Here is a 16,232-nt window from a genome sequence, read left to right as displayed (position 1 = left end):
AGGCTGACAGCTGATGCTTATACATGGATACTTTTGGGTTGTTACATGTTCCTAGCATGCATTTACCTGAGTAAGAAAGGTTCTTTAAAGGTGAGTGACCAGGATATGTTGGACTGAAAAATATGAAGCAAAGATATATGAGTGATATGAGAAAGTGGCAAAGTGTTATGGGGCTTAAAAAAAGTGAAGCAGTGTATGAAAGAGGACAAAAATTTTCACAGAAAAATTATCAGTTAAAATAGACCTTAAAAAAATGCACAAGGATTTAATTAGCAGTGATTAGGGGGAAGTGTATTGTAGATACATAAAGCATCTTTAGTGACTCATAGAGCCATTCATTCATCCATTCATTCATTCATGCAACATATATTGAGGTATTATGTGTACAGCACTTTTAAAGTATTGTAAACTAGAGCATGGAAGAATAATTATAATATGATAATTTACAAACATTACACAAAAGTCAATGTCATAGCAGATATCAAAATGATTATTTCAGATTTTAAAATCCCATCTTAAAGAAGTTGATGCAATAATATATAGAGCATAATTTACCCTGAAGAACATAGAGCAACATATATATGCATATATATATATATATATATATATCATGTGTACTAGAAATATATTTAGTGTTAAATGTAGCCACATCCAATATTTGTATATGTTTTAATATACTTTAATATACTTTTAATGTATTCAGTTCTTTGAAAAAAATGTGTGCCTTATCTGCTCTATGCTTCTGTATTTATAAATATGATTAAATATGTAGCATAACTTAAATAGCTCAATTTAAGAAAGCATCTATTTATATAGTTATCATTACACAAAAATGCATGCCTTTTACTGGGGCTCTAGACATGAGTCTACTTATTACATCCTCCCATAAAATTTGAAATTGATTAATTTCATCTGAGGTTTAGGAGCAAGTTTATTCAATTATTTTCATCATGTTCGGTGTTTAATGACTCTAATTTTTTTAAAAATTAGATTGTTTAATAACCTGCAAACAAGATTCACACTGCATTACAGATTTATTTACTTTTTGTTTTCATTTTACTTAACAAGGTGTTTTAACCATTTATTCTATTTAATCATGTCTTTGATTACTGGTGTTTTGTCATCTTACATTTAGGCATAAACATTACATGCTCTAATTTTTCTTCATTGATAAAAGGATTACAACTACACTAATAAACAGATTTAATTTTTAACCAAGTATGATCATTTAACTTCTTTCTGCTTCAAGGCAAAATATTAGGACTTATATTTAAGTGCTTGAAGTTGATTTTATATCTATCTACATTTATCTTTTCCATAGAATGGTTTATTTCAAGAAATAAATCATCTCTCTAAACTCCTTTAACCCCTTCACTTTTCTCACTTAGGCCACTTAACCTCCAAATGTTCAACTCTGGGCACGATTTGTGGATTCAAAACTATTGTTCAAAACTATGTTTTTCAAAATTATTGAATTTCTATTTTCATCTGGTCCTTTAATTCTAACAACTGGACAATAGCCTTGATCAAACAACCTGGCCCCCACTTTGTATTCAGTTTCTGATAACACTGTCTTATGTTATTGCCGTTTGCCTGAACACTTGACATGATATTCTAACTGTGACCTAGTTTCTTCAGCAGGAAATATTCCTTCTCATCATCTGACCTGCTGCATTCTTGGATTTATAACTGCTCTCTACCTAAGACACATCTACTATTGATCATTGCTGTTTCACTGTGTCTGTGCCCTCTTTTTATCCTTTCTTTGCACAATTTATAAAATAGAGATAATAGCAGTGCATTCTTTGTTGCAAAAAATATTAATAAATTACTTTGAAATATACTGTAAAAAATACATGGAAACTTTCTACTGAAACTGAAGGGAAGTGACCCAATATGGTATAAGTTTAATTTACAAACTTATAGAAAAGAATAAAGAGCACTGTAAATGATAAATATGTTGAGATATATAGATAAATAAATATAAATAATACATATTTTTAAACTCATAACTATTAAAGGAAAATCATAATATTAACGCTAGATAATATTAACTCTAAATAGGATAAAATCATTTGGAGTAGATAATTCAAGGTATAGTATGACTAGGAATTAGAGAAATTTGTGCAAATACAGTAAATAAGTGCTTCTTTATAGAAAAGTTGATGTCATTTGGGAACCCAACATTCTCTGGAGAAATTATTCTTGCTTGTATATAAAATATATTTTCATAATTTTTTAAGAGATTTCATTTATTTAATTGACAGAGAGAAAGCACAAGTAGGCAGAGTGGCAGGCAAAGGGAGAAGAAGCAGGTCCCTCGCCAAGCAGGGAGCCTAATGCAGACTCAATCCTAGGACCCTGGGATCATGACCTGAGCCAAAGGCAGTTGCTTAACCAACTGAGCCGCCCAGGCACCCCTTAACGTGGAATTCTTAAGGCAGTTGCATAAAGTAACACGTGTTGTTTCTGTAGAGTATAAGAATTTATCTTGATTGCTGATTTGCCTTTTATATCATTTGATTATTTAGAGTTTTGACATATTTGTAAGTTGAGTAAAAAAAAAATGTGCTGATATGAAGAGATATACAAGAACAGGGTTTGTTTTTCAACTTTTATTTTTGATCTGAGGGAAAACAAAGAGCCTGAGGTTTTAAAGGATAAACTCATACTTCTCAGATACATTTATTATAGAACAAAAAAAGTAGTTAATTTTCTACTGTTTAAATATTTCCTTATAAGTTCTCAGGATAAATTACTTGATGAAATTTTAAGGATTATTTGGCAAATAAAGGTTAAAAAAATGACAGTCTTCATACCCAAATGAATAAAATACAAAACAAAAGTTTGTTTTTCAATGAACTTTATTTTTTAGAGCACTTTTTGAGTGCTCTTAAGACTCTATAGACAAATTCAGAAGCCATTATAGAGTGTTTCAATACACCCTTCACCCAGTCTCCCTTATTAACATTTTACAAAGGATGGTACATTTGTCACAATTAATGAGCAAAGACATACGTTATTATTAACTAAAGTATCTAGTTTTTTTTCAGATTACCTTAGGTTTTAGCTAATGTCTTTTTTCTCTTTCAGTATCTTATCTAATATACAGTGGGATTAAATTAATATCAAATAATGTTAATATAACATTATTGTTAACATGCATTAATTTAATCACCTTTCTCCAAATATTTTTGAAGCACCTACCACACACTAAATGGCATTAGAAAATAAGCAAAAGAATGGTACAGATCCTCCTCTGAAGGAACTAATGCCCATCAATCCATAGAATGGATACATTCACATGAGATGTCATACAACATCGGGTCCACTACCTATATTTAGAGACCAAGAAACTAAAGAGCAGGGATTTAAAGAACAAATGTCAGAATCTCCAAGTCCTTTAGTAGAGCAGAATTGAAAAGACCTATATTTAAAAAAATAGTAAAAAACGAACAATGATACAAAGGATAGTGTTTATATGGTTTCAGGAAGTACTAATAATGCTATGGGTAATTTTGTTTTAATTAAAGTAATTCAAAAGCCGCTTCTGTATTATTTTGAAATTACTATTTTGGTACACAAAGTGATGTCTTTGGTGTTAATAGAGATCAAGATGCTCACCACAACTTGAGATATATTCAGATTATCTAGTTGTTTAAAGAATAAGTCAGCTTGATTAGTCACATTAACTTCCTGCTAGAAAATCCTGTTTTTTATTTTATATTTTTTGGTCTCTAAAGCTTTCTCCCTATACATAGCTCCTGTCAAAATATTTCACATGTAATCGCAAAACCTTGGCCAAGTATCTCATACCTGTCTTCAATGTTTCCGTTCCAAATAGTTGTTAGTAACACTCATCAAATATTGAATAAGTAATATGCTAGAAAAATCACAACACCTTTAGTAATCACCTGTTTCAAATAGCGTGGTCCCAAAATAGCAGTTAGTAGAATACATGTAATTTTATAACTAATGTGCTTGGCAGTAATACTAAAATCAACATTTGGTAATAAAGTCATTTCAGGCAATATGTGTTATTTTTATCAAAGACAATACATTTATTATGTCTGAAAGAATTCTCACAAACCATATATTGGGACAGGAAATATGTAAGACTATGGTAGGTACCTTTATATATGGCTCTTAGGAATTAATTCTTATCACTCCTCATTAAACAAATTGTTCCTCACATGTTCTACTCTTTATCATTCGGCTCCCTTGGGGTAAAGATAAAATGGCAGAATGGAACCATTTGTGCAAATTCTGTTTCCAGAAATGCAGCTTTGGAGTCAGATTGCTCTCTCTGCCCCCATAGCCTCTACCTTCTCCAAAGAGCTTTCATCACTATTTATTTGGCTTTGAGGAAAAGAGGCTACCCTTCAGGAATGTGTCCCTGCTGCAAAGACACATCTCTCTTTAGCCACAGTACTTAGGGTCTCAAAGTAATACAAAAGAAAACAGAGATGCATCTGTCTCAGTGAATCCATTGTGAACACATTGTGACTGTATAGGCCACATGGTGTTGAACATGCTGTGCACATAAAGAAAGTCCTGTTTCAAGAGAGGGGGGGAAAATCATGTAAAATGATGATAGTATGTCAAGTAATAAAGGCTGAACAATATTGTTTGGACTTACTGACATGGAAAAAAAATAGGAAGTGTGATTTGTTGGCATGGTGGGGAGGGGTCTATCTGTACTGGGGATGACTTGGTAGTGAGAAAACTGACCTTTTGAGAGAAGAATGCTCTGTCAAGAATGCTCTCTATAGAGAAAAGGGATAATACCATAAGATGTGGTTTTTTGTTTGTTTGTTTTGTATTTTGTCTTTTCATTTTAGATATGAGAAAACATTTAAATGGCAAAGAAAACACTCCAGTTGATCATAGGCAATTAGATATTCCATGATTTACCATAAAAACTGAAGTTCTGCCATATTCTTTTAAGTGAATAAATCACTCATTTTATAAGATAAAAACCCATCCTCCTGGTATTATTAGCCTTGTTAGGGTATACCTGACCTAGTGACTTGCTTCTAATGAATATAGTATGCCAAGTGTGACATGATGTCACGTCCATAATCACTAAGCTCTGTAACTTCTGCTTGCTAGCCTTTTTTTGATGGCAATCTCTCTTGCCCTCTTGCATACTCTAATGAAGCAAGGAGCCATGTCGTGAATTCCTCTATAGAGAGGTCCCAGTGGTAAGTAACTGAGGGAGGTTTCCAGACAACAGCTTGTGAAGGACTGAGATCTCCATTTGAAAACATTGGAGAAACTAAGTCCTGTCAATAGTCAGGTGACTAAGTTTGAAAGTGGAACCAATTAAGCCTTGTGAAGACTACATCTAAACTGCTCACAAATTCATGGTTCGCAGAAGCTATCAGGTCATAAATGTGTATTGTTTATAACTGTAATTTGGGGGGTAATTTGTTTTATAATAATAAATAACCAATAAATCGTCCCAGGGAAAAACCTATGCTAGTGACAATGTTCACCATGATGTGCCTCGATTAACATTTTCCCAATTATTGTTACCACAAAATCAATTGTCTTGCTCTATGTCACTATTTCAAGAATCAGGAAAAGAACAAGGCATAAAAAATTGAGTTGACAAATACCTTCTCTCCAAAGGGTATTTCCATTAAAAAAGAGGAAGCTAATAGGGAAAGACACTTTAAGTTCAATATATATCATTAAAATTAAATTGGATTGAAAGACACCCAGTCTTCCTTCCAAGAACCAGACCAGCAACCCTGATTATGAGACATAAATGTACCTTGAATTTTTACTAGGGAGTAAAATGATTCTTAGAAGATGACAAAGGTTCTCTTCACTATGACAATGCCCATCTGCAAGTTATTTCAAGGTTCTGAATTCTCATCTCAGCCGAAAATTAATTACAAGAATAACTTAGCTTTTAATGGATTTTAAATGATCTAAAATCCCTCTCTGTATTTGAATATATAATTCTTTTATACTAATAGCAGAATAGATATGAGGAATAAACTTTATGAAGCATATAGCACATCAATAACTCTCCATGTATTTGAAGTCTTCTGCTTACATTTTTTAATGTATGCTCTGAATAAGATTAATTTTCTCATAAGAAGCATTTGCAATCTAGCTGAAAATACTTAATAGAAATTTGTGTTATTTCTTTAGAATGAATGCTGGCTAATTTTCCTATTCTTGCTTATTTAGCATAACTTTGTTCAAAATGTATCTGAAAGTCATTTTCATAGCTATAATACAAATATTTTCAAGCATAAGACAATGTTTTGTTTGGTAATCTAAATGGCAAAATTGTTCTAATCAGTGACAGTATTATATACAAAAGTTCCAAATAAGTTATGAAACACAAGAAAGCATTGAGGAGTATTTACATTAAAGCGATTTGGTAAAATGTGTTTTTGTTAGATGTTGCAAAACTGCAACATTATACCAATGACAAATTTCACCAGAAGCAGACAAAAATTTCATTCAAAGAAAAAATCAGCTATGCAGTTTGACCATAGGTCGTCTGTACCTTATTTTTAGCATCCAATAAAATGAAGATAATGTAATAATCACCATCTTGAAGGACTGTTGTAAGAAAGAAATGAGCTACCATTTGCAGTGTTTCAAAAGTGCCTGGCATATGTAAAGTGTTATATGTATCATCATTATTATTTTTATCACTTGTAATAGTATCATTATGGCAAGGAAAAGTACAATTGTATGCATTCAGATATATTAACCCCGAAAATGATGTAACACATCAAAATGGTAGCTGCTGATCTATATACAAGTTTTTGTATGGTTAATTTAGAGTAAGAAATATATACATTTTCATTCAATAAATAAATAATGATAGATTGATAGATAACAGATGATAGATGATAGATTAACAGATGTCAGATGAGAGATAGATGATGATAGATGATAGATAGATGATAGATGAATAGATAATAGGTAGATAGGAGGCCTAATACACTCCAAAAAATTGTCTTGATGGACTAGTGTATAAAAAAAATAATTAAAGCATTATTTTTGATCTTATGTTCCCATGGAGGTAGATACAGAAGGTAAGCAAATAAATACCTATACAGCATGCCAGATGATCATAAATGTTAATGGATACAGGAAGAAAGACAAGAAAGTGAAGGGATCAGCAGTAGGAGGTGGGGAAGACTACATAGTTTTAAAGAGTGATCAGCAAAGACTCATTAAAGAAGAAACATTTGGTCAAAGACAAGGAGATGAGGAGCAAGCCATGTGGACAACGAAGAAGCCCTTCTGATGTAGGAAACTGCCAATGCAAAGGCCCTGAGGTAGAACGATATCTGGTATGTTCCAGGAAATTCTAATAAAATATCTCTCATTAATACCTAATGCCAGATGATCATAAAACTTCTAATACCTAGTGACAATTTTAGATATTGTTTCCTCTTGGATTCCTAGTTCTTTTAAAATTCAAATCATAATATTTATATAAAAAGTTTGAGAAATTTAACAAATCAAAAATATATTTAGCATTTTACATTTTACAGTGCATTTTACATTCATTGAATAATTTAGTCAGCTCAGGGCCTTTGTGAGACCGCATTCACTTTATATAAAAGAAGATAATGAGTTTAAGATGTGTTAGGCCATTTGATCAAAGTTATTCAGGATATTACTGAAAATTATAGCTATAACACATATCAATAACTAAAATTACAGTATTTTTTCTTATTGTACAATAGTTCCAGATTATCAACAAAACTCAAAATGTGATAATCAGTACACTGAATGATTTTTCATATTGATTTTATAAAGTGTGTTCATATTTAAACCAAGGCCCTAAAATTTGTAATTTTATGTCATTTCTTAGCCCAACTTCATCTGAAGGAAACAAAGTACTTTGGAAAAAAGTATTCTTATAGAACGCAATGGTAATATTTTTAAACTCTTGTATTATATATCTTATTTTGTCTATAGTATAATGGCTAATATATTGAAAAGAAGGAATGCTACATTACAACAAGGAATAATCCGATAACTGCACATGCACACCCACACCCACATGCACAGTAGAAATGCTTGTTCTGATTGCACTAGGCTTATTTCACCCTCCAGTTTTCATCTGTGAAAGATGGGGACACTATATTTAAAGACTAAGCTGAGTGGGGTACCTGGGTGGCTCAGTCAATTGGGCATTGGACTCCTGGTTTCATCTCAGGTTCCTGATCTCATGGGTTGTGAGACATGGGCTCCCCGCTCAGCAGGAAGTCAGTTTTGGGATTCTTCTTCCTAGTCATGCAATCTCTCTCTCTCTTTCTCTCTAAATTAAAGTAAATAAATCTTAAAAGATTGAGCCGTGAAATTAAATTTAGGTTCATACAGAACATTATAAGCCAAGTAGCTTCTATACTTGCCATAGGTTAAATTCAATTTATTATGGAAATAAAGTGTTGAAAGCTATCATTTTTTGAAGTTCAAGTTGTATAATAGAATGCAGTTATTCTTACAACTGTATACCATGATATGATATATTAATTAGCTGTGATGCTCTCTCTGCAGAGAAAATCTTAAATTTATTAAGAGTACTAGAATTTTATACTATCAGAGAAATGATAGAACACAGTTATTTATTTTGGTGTATCTTTTATAGCCATGTGAAAAATAAATTATTAACTTATTAGAAGTACATTATTGGGCTTTGACATGTTGTAATTGCTTTAGTACTTACATTGTTTATACAAAATAAGGTAAGTCACAATATAAGTGAATTTTACATATTAAATGTTATATAAAATGCAAGGAATAATCACTAATATGTATTTTATGACTTCTTAGTAAAAAGGAAAATTATACTAAATTATAACTTACATAATATGAGGAATAATGTATATATAATAAGAGGAATAATATATAATAAGAAGAATATGAAATATTCCACTTCTGTTTTGGAAAAACTTTTAATAGTATAATATTTCCTCTTTATCCATGTGGGATATGTTCTGAGACTCCCAGTGATACCTGAAGCTACACATACTATGTTTCTCTTCTACATTCATACCTTTGATAAAGTGTAATTTAAAAATTAGCACAGTAAAAGATTAATGAGAACAACAAATAAAACCATTATGACAGTATAGTGTAATAAAACTTTTGTGAATCTGGCTTCTTTCTGAGTATCTTGTACTGTGCTCACCCTTCTTTTTGTGATGATGTCAGAGGAAAAAATACTCACATGATGAGATGAAATGAGGTGAATGACACAGCCCTTGTGATATAGTGTTAGACTACTATTGGCTTGACCATATCTCAGTAGGTGGGTCATCTGTTTTTGGACAGGGTGTGGTTTAGAGTGGGTAACTCCAACTGAGAAAAACAAAACCATAAATAAGGGGGATCTACTGATTCATGAATTCTTCTAAAAGACACATTTGCTTCATATAAACTCAGATATATTGCTATTACATTATCATCTACATGTATACTCTGAATTTATAAAGTGAATATGTACATAATGCTAATTAAAAAATCCTGTCATGAGTCCCGCCCAGATGTCTCAGTCGGTTAAGTGTCAGAATCTTGTTTTTGGCTCAGGTCATAATCTCAGAGTCCAGCAATCAAGCCCTGCTTTAGTCTCTGTGCTCAGCAAGGAGTCTGCTTGATATTTCCTCTTTCCCTCTCCTTCCGCTCCTCCACCTTTGCTCTCCCTCTCTAAAATAAATAAATAAATAAATCTTTAAAAATGTGAAAAAAAAAATCCTATCATGAATAAACTGTATTTGTGTGTGTGTGTGAGAAATAGGTGATGGGGAAATCTGTTTTTTTTTTTAATTGTGTTATGTTAGACAACATAAAATACATCATTAGTTTTTGATGCACTGTTCCAAGATTCATTGTTTATGTACAACACCCAGTGCTCCATGCAATAGGTGCCCATCCCCCCACACTTTCCCCCTCTAAAATCCTTAGTTTGTTTCTCAGAGTCCACACTCTTTCATGGTTCATTTCCCCCTCTGATTTCCCCCAATTCACTTTTCCTTTCCTTCTCCTAGTATCCTCCATGTTATTCCTTATGTTTCACAAGTAAGCATATGATAATTGACATTCTCTGCTTTACTTATTTCACTCATAATCTCCTCCAGTCCCATCCATGTTGATGCAAAAGTTGGGTATTCATCTTTTTGATGGCTGAGTAATATTCAATTGTATATATGGACCACATCTTCTTTATCCATTCATCTGCTGAAGGGCATCTCAGCTCTTTCCACAGTTTGGCTACTGTGGACATTGCTACTATGAACATCGGTGTACGTATGGCCCTTCTTTTCACTACATCTGTATCTTTGAGGTAATATCCAGTAGTGCAATTGCCTATCTTTTCAAATAACACTTAGAAATTTAGCCTTTCTATCTTGGGTTGAATTTCCTCTTTCAAGCAGATGCATTCACTTAGAAACATTTCCATCATTCATTATATATTGACTCATCATTATAGTAGACATCTGATACTTTTTGCTAACCACAATACTTGACATATGTTTTATCTTCTCAGCATACATGCACTATGTTTTTCTATTGGAAACATTCCTATTTTCCTTTCCAAAGCCACCAAACCCTATCTCATCCTCACAGTTCAAAGGTAGGAAGGTGGCCCAACGTCAAAATACTTTCTGCAATTTGGGAAAAGAGAAACTTTGCTTTCTTTTGGAATTACAAAGTGAATAGGACAGAGATTTGAAGATCATCTTGCCAACTTGGAATAGAAGAGGCCTCTCTGCCTTCTTGAAGGTGAAAGCAATATAAGAAAAATTAAGATTTGAGAAAATGCAAGTTCCTGAAGACAAATTTGAACTCCTAGAACCTGTCATTCCTAAAGCTAAAACCCTGTTTTCTTTTCAATGAACCTACAAATTTGCAGTTTGATTTCCATTTTTATTGGCACAAAGGAAGAGTCATAAATAGTTCAGAAATGCTGCATACTGAAGTATCTTTTAAATAGAAACATTTCATAAAAAGGAAAAATCAAATTCTCTTCAGTATGAATTCTTTGGGAAGAAACTTGATCAATCAAGGCTTTATGTATTATAAGTCTTCTAATTTTCACTATGATAGATACAAGAGAACTTGGTTTTTCAATTTGTGGATCACAGTGTGGTTATAATTTCAACCCCAAGATCTTCAAAAAATCTAATTGGCTTCAATTAAGATAAGTTACAATAAGCTATTTCCATGGCTTAGATGAAACTGAGAAAAAAACCTGACAAGTTTCTTCAATAACACATAAAAGGCATTCAGAAAATAGATCAGTCTCAGCTGTATCTAGCTATATCTTCTGATTTGGGTTTTATATCAGGTTTTCAAAGGAATATTAATATAGTGATGGGGAAAGTCCAGCTATGCAATTGGAAGATTTAAGAGGCAAATTTTGTAAGTCACGTGAATTTGAACAACTCCTTACACACTCAGAAGTTTTAGGATTTTTTTATGTATAATGATACTATTTAACATCAAGAGTGATGGTTGTGATTGAGACTGTACATATGAGCATATTTGTGAACTGTTAAATGCTATATGAATATTACATGTATGTGTGTATATATACTAAAATTGTGTGAACATAGATGTGTTATGTATATGAGTATGGACACAATTAGGTATTACAGAATCCCAGAAACTTTTCTCTGTTGTGTGAGGAAATTTTATACTGTGGAATTTAAGAGTACTGTCTCAGTAGCCAGAGTTCCTGGGTTCAGGTCACATCTCTGCCACTTACTAGCCATATAACCTTGGGCAAGTTTATTGTTTCTTAAGGCCTCCATTCCCTCATATGTAAATAATTTTCATTAATAATTTAGTTAACACAGATATAAAGCTTAGAACAGTTAGATATTTGCTTAGTGTATGATTAGCACTCTAATACTCTTAACTTTTAGTTTGAACGATTATTAGGTGATTCTCTGTTGTGGTTTGCTCAGCCCTTGACTCAGATTCAATATTCTCAGATATGGCCCTCTTAGGTTTTTCCATTCTCTGTAATCTGGACAGTATTTGTATACTTCTTTCATTTCTCAGAATGTTGAAAATGTCAGGCATGACATCAAGGCAGGGAGCCCAGAGAAAGCAAGTTGTCACATTCTTGCCCCTGGAAACAATCAGGTTTCTTGGGTAGGTGACAACTTCCTCTTTGGGTGATATCAAGGGGCAACATATATTATGCTTGCTTGTTTATCACTGAGTTTTCCCTGGTAGATGATGAGTTGCTTAAGGGCATGAGTCTTTCTAAATTTATCAGAGAAAACACAGGGTCTTTGAAGAGGAGTTAGAGGATTAAAAAAAGGAGCCAGGCAGGGCTAAGGAAGAAAATACTTGGAGGAGGACATAGAAATTGCAGAAATTTGCACTAGTCTGTAAAGTATCAGAGCTGGGAGGAAAAAAAAAAAAAGCAAGACATATTGCTGACAGTGATAATTCCCCAAAGGATTGAGACAGAATGTGTAAAAAGACACTAGTAATTTCGAGGTGTAGTGGTGGTGACATTAATAGTAACAGTAGAAACAGTTGGTGTCAGTTTAAAAGAACTAATTGTTCCTTAATCTCTGAAGACATTTGTTATCTTGCTAACACTGATATGTTTGAAGCTATTGGCACCTCTTCCCCTGATCTGGAAAGCAGCAGAAATATTTGAAATCATGCAAGAAAAGTTAAAATTTATTTATCTTAGTGAAGCTTCGGTCGTGTCAACAAAGGAAAGAATTTGAAAGGCCATATGTACATTAAGGTATCTGAGATATTGCTATCTATCTATCTATCATCTATCTAAATATCTGTGTGTGTGTGGCATGTGTGTGTGTGTGTGTGTGTGTGTGTGTGTATGCATATACAAAAACAAAACCAACCGACAAAGAATCTTCAAGTGTTAGAATTACCAAGCTCTTTGTATTGGAGTTTTCTTGAAAAGATCTTCTGCAGTAACATAGGTATGAAAATTAGTGGATGACAACAAGAGTCAGAAAAACCAGTGAGACTTTTGATTCTCTCAATGACAGATTAAGGAGACAATCTGGTTCAGAAGTTAAAAATTTGGTATCTTTATGATAGCAATGCCTGAAGATCATGGTTTCAAGATGTCATGACCATGAAGACAATGTCTATAAGAATAATCTTAAATTTAATTATATTAGAAGTGTCCTGTTCATTCCCTCAGTCCCTCAAAAATATTAAATCCTTAAGTCATACAATATATATTCAGTTGTCTGCAAACTGCAGAGATGATTATTTAAGTGTCATAATGAATATTCATAATGGAGGCATTAAAATTCTTTCAACCTTGATTTCTCTCTCTCTCTCTCAAACTCTCTCTCTATCTTTACATATATATGTAAAGAAGAAATCTCCAGAATGTTGGAGATCAAACCATTTTTTATTATATCTTTAGATTAAATTCTTGTATTTTCTTTTTTATTTTATTTTATTTATTTATTTGACAGACAGAGATCACAAGTAGGCAGAGGCAAGCAGAGAGAGAGAAGGGGAAGCAGGCTCCCCGCTGAGCAGAAAGCCCGATGTGGGGCTCAATCCCAGGACCCCAGGATCATGACCTGAGCTGAAGGCAGAGGCTTTAACCCACTGAGACACCCAGGCACCCCAAATTCTTGTATTTTCAATGGAATTCTTATTATATATAACAATTTTTCTATTTAATAAAATGTAATATAACATATAATGGAACATCTAATATATGAAATGGTAATTAATTACCACTCTGAATTTGATTCTAATACTAAAATACATCAATGCTTATTTAGTTATGAATACATGGAGACTTAAAACAAAGAGGGAAAACAAGTTATATATTGATATATTGATATGATCTTACATGATTCGGGATTGATAAGAAAATTGTCAGACAATAAGATATTGGAAATTACCAACATCATCACCATTTTTATTTTTAAAAATTTTTAAAAGACTTTATTTATTTGACAGAGAAAGACGAAGTGAGAAAGGGAACAAAGCAGGGGGAGTGGGAGAAGGATAAGCAGGTTTCCCATTGAGCAGAGAGCCTGATGCAGGGCTTGAGCCTAGGACCAAGGGGATCATACCTGAACCAAAGGCAGAGGCTTAATGACTGAGCCACCCAGAGGCCCCTATTATCACCATTTTTAAAAGAATGTCATGAAAATGACTTAGAGAAAGAGATGAGTCTAGCTATAAAAGCAAAAATGCTCAAAAACGTATTGTTACAGAGTAAAATTAAGGCAACCATGTGTCAAAAGGAACAAATAAAGACATTTTTTGCTATACCTTACTATTTGAAAACTTCCACAAATCTACATGCCCAGTAAGAAAGAAGTCAAAAACTGAAAGATGTTGCAGGGTCATGGGGGAAACTCTATAGAGCCTTTCCCCAGCAGTGTCCTTGCTCTTTGTCTCCTAGAGTTAGCTTGCTCATTTGCCATTGCTGAGACACATCTCCAAATGGAGGGACCACTCTGTGCCTCCTGCGTCCCCCTACGTCATTCCTTGGTGTGACCCTGATGGTGGAGCAGGCTTTGGACTCCTTACTCTCTGGTGCAAATTTAAGAAGATTTCGCTTGTGTATGGCATAGATGAACTATTCCTCCTCCACCATGAATGAAGAACCTGATGTTTTCTCAGTAGTTACCTAACTATGTGATCTAGCAGTAGATCCCATTAAATAGAGGAGTCATTGTCTAGGGTCAGGGATGTCTGCCTGACCTTATTTTATTTCTGGACCATTTCAATGACCCTACTGTCCACTTAGTTTTGCTCATTCTTCATTACTTGGCAGAATGCTGTGCTAACGAAGATAAAAGGAGAACCGGGGATGATGTTAAGCTTGCAAAATGTTGTAGAAAAGACTACAACTCCAAGAGAAACAAAACTGCTGGCTTCTGAAATTTATGGGATCCTTCAATCTTCCAATATGGCAGATGGTGATAGTTTCAGGGAAATGAATTAATATAGAAAGAAAACTTGGATTTTTCTGGGACCTACACTACAAGCATTCCAAAACAGTGGTTTTTGCACATAGATGGTATTGGTGATATATATCAGAGAAATTTCTGTGAAGAGGATTTGTTAGAAATTAAAGGTGTTTATCTCTGTGTTTTTTAGGTCTTTTTACCTCTGCAAAAAGGTTCTCTCTGGTTTCTTCTATATTTTTATCAAGCCCAGCATGCACCCCAATGTTTATATCAGCATTATCAGTAATAGCCAAACTATGGAGGGAGCCAGCCCAAGTGTCCACAAACTAATGAATGGATAAAGATTTTATATATATGTATATGTGTATATATATATATGTATATACACATATACATATATATATATGATGCTACTCCACCACCAAAAAGAAGGAAATCTTTCCATTTGCAACAATGTGGATGGAACTGGAGGGTATGATGCTGAGCAAAATAAGTCAGTCAGAGAAAGATTAATACCATATGATTTCACTTATTTGGAATTTAAGAAGCAAAACAGATGAACACAGGGGAAGGAAAAAAAAAAAAAAAAGAGGGGGATGCAAACCATAAGAGACTCTTAACAATGGAGACCAAACAGGGTTGCTGGAGGCGGTGCAGGCAGGGGATGAGCTAAATGGGTGATGGGTATTAATGAGGGCACTTGCTGTACTGAGCACTGGGTGTTATATGTAAGTGATGAATCACTAAATTCTGCTCCTGAAACCAATACTACACTATATTTTAACTAAATAGAATTTAAATACATTTGAAGAAAAAAAATTAAAGGTGCTATTAGCTTTAGTTTTCAAATGGCTATTCAAAGTTCATGGTATGGATCCATTCAGATTTGAAAGCAGGAGCTTTGCATCAGCAATAACACCAACCCAGGTTATGAAGGCTCAGCAAGTTGTGAAAAATGAAAGTGGAGAAGAGATGCTGGTCCCATTCCCAGACACACATGAGGAAGTAGAACAGAACACAGAACTGCCTGACTACCTGACTAAGAATGAGAAACCTCAAGGAGCAGGACAAAGCAGCATCCTAAGGTAAAGTTACTGCTAGAGTAGAGCTGCAGAATTTTATCCAGATATCCTGGTATGCTAAGCGAAATAAGTTGATCAGAGAAAGAGAATTATTACATGATCCCACTGATATGAGGAATTTAAAAGGCAGGGTGGGAGATTGTGGGAGGAGTGGGGGGAAAATCAAACATTATGGAACCACGGAAGGAGACAAAACATAAGAGACTCTTAATCTCAGGAA

General features: G+C 33.6%; 1 pseudogene; it reads left to right on the top strand.

Annotated features, from left to right (window-relative positions):
* The first annotated feature begins 14,591 nt into the window (after positions 1-14,591).
* On the top strand, positions 14,592-16,019 carry LOC116860276 (annotated as a pseudogene).
* Positions 16,020-16,232: the final 213 nt, after the last annotated feature.

Source organism: Lontra canadensis, unplaced genomic scaffold (assembly GCF_010015895.1).
Source record: "Lontra canadensis isolate GAN:19392208 unplaced genomic scaffold, GSC_riverotter_1.0 scaffold1, whole genome shotgun sequence".
Classification (NCBI taxonomy): Eukaryota; Metazoa; Chordata; class Mammalia; order Carnivora; family Mustelidae; genus Lontra; species Lontra canadensis.
The sequence above is the reverse complement of the archived record's forward strand: the minus strand, read 5'-3'. Positions and strand labels throughout refer to the sequence as shown.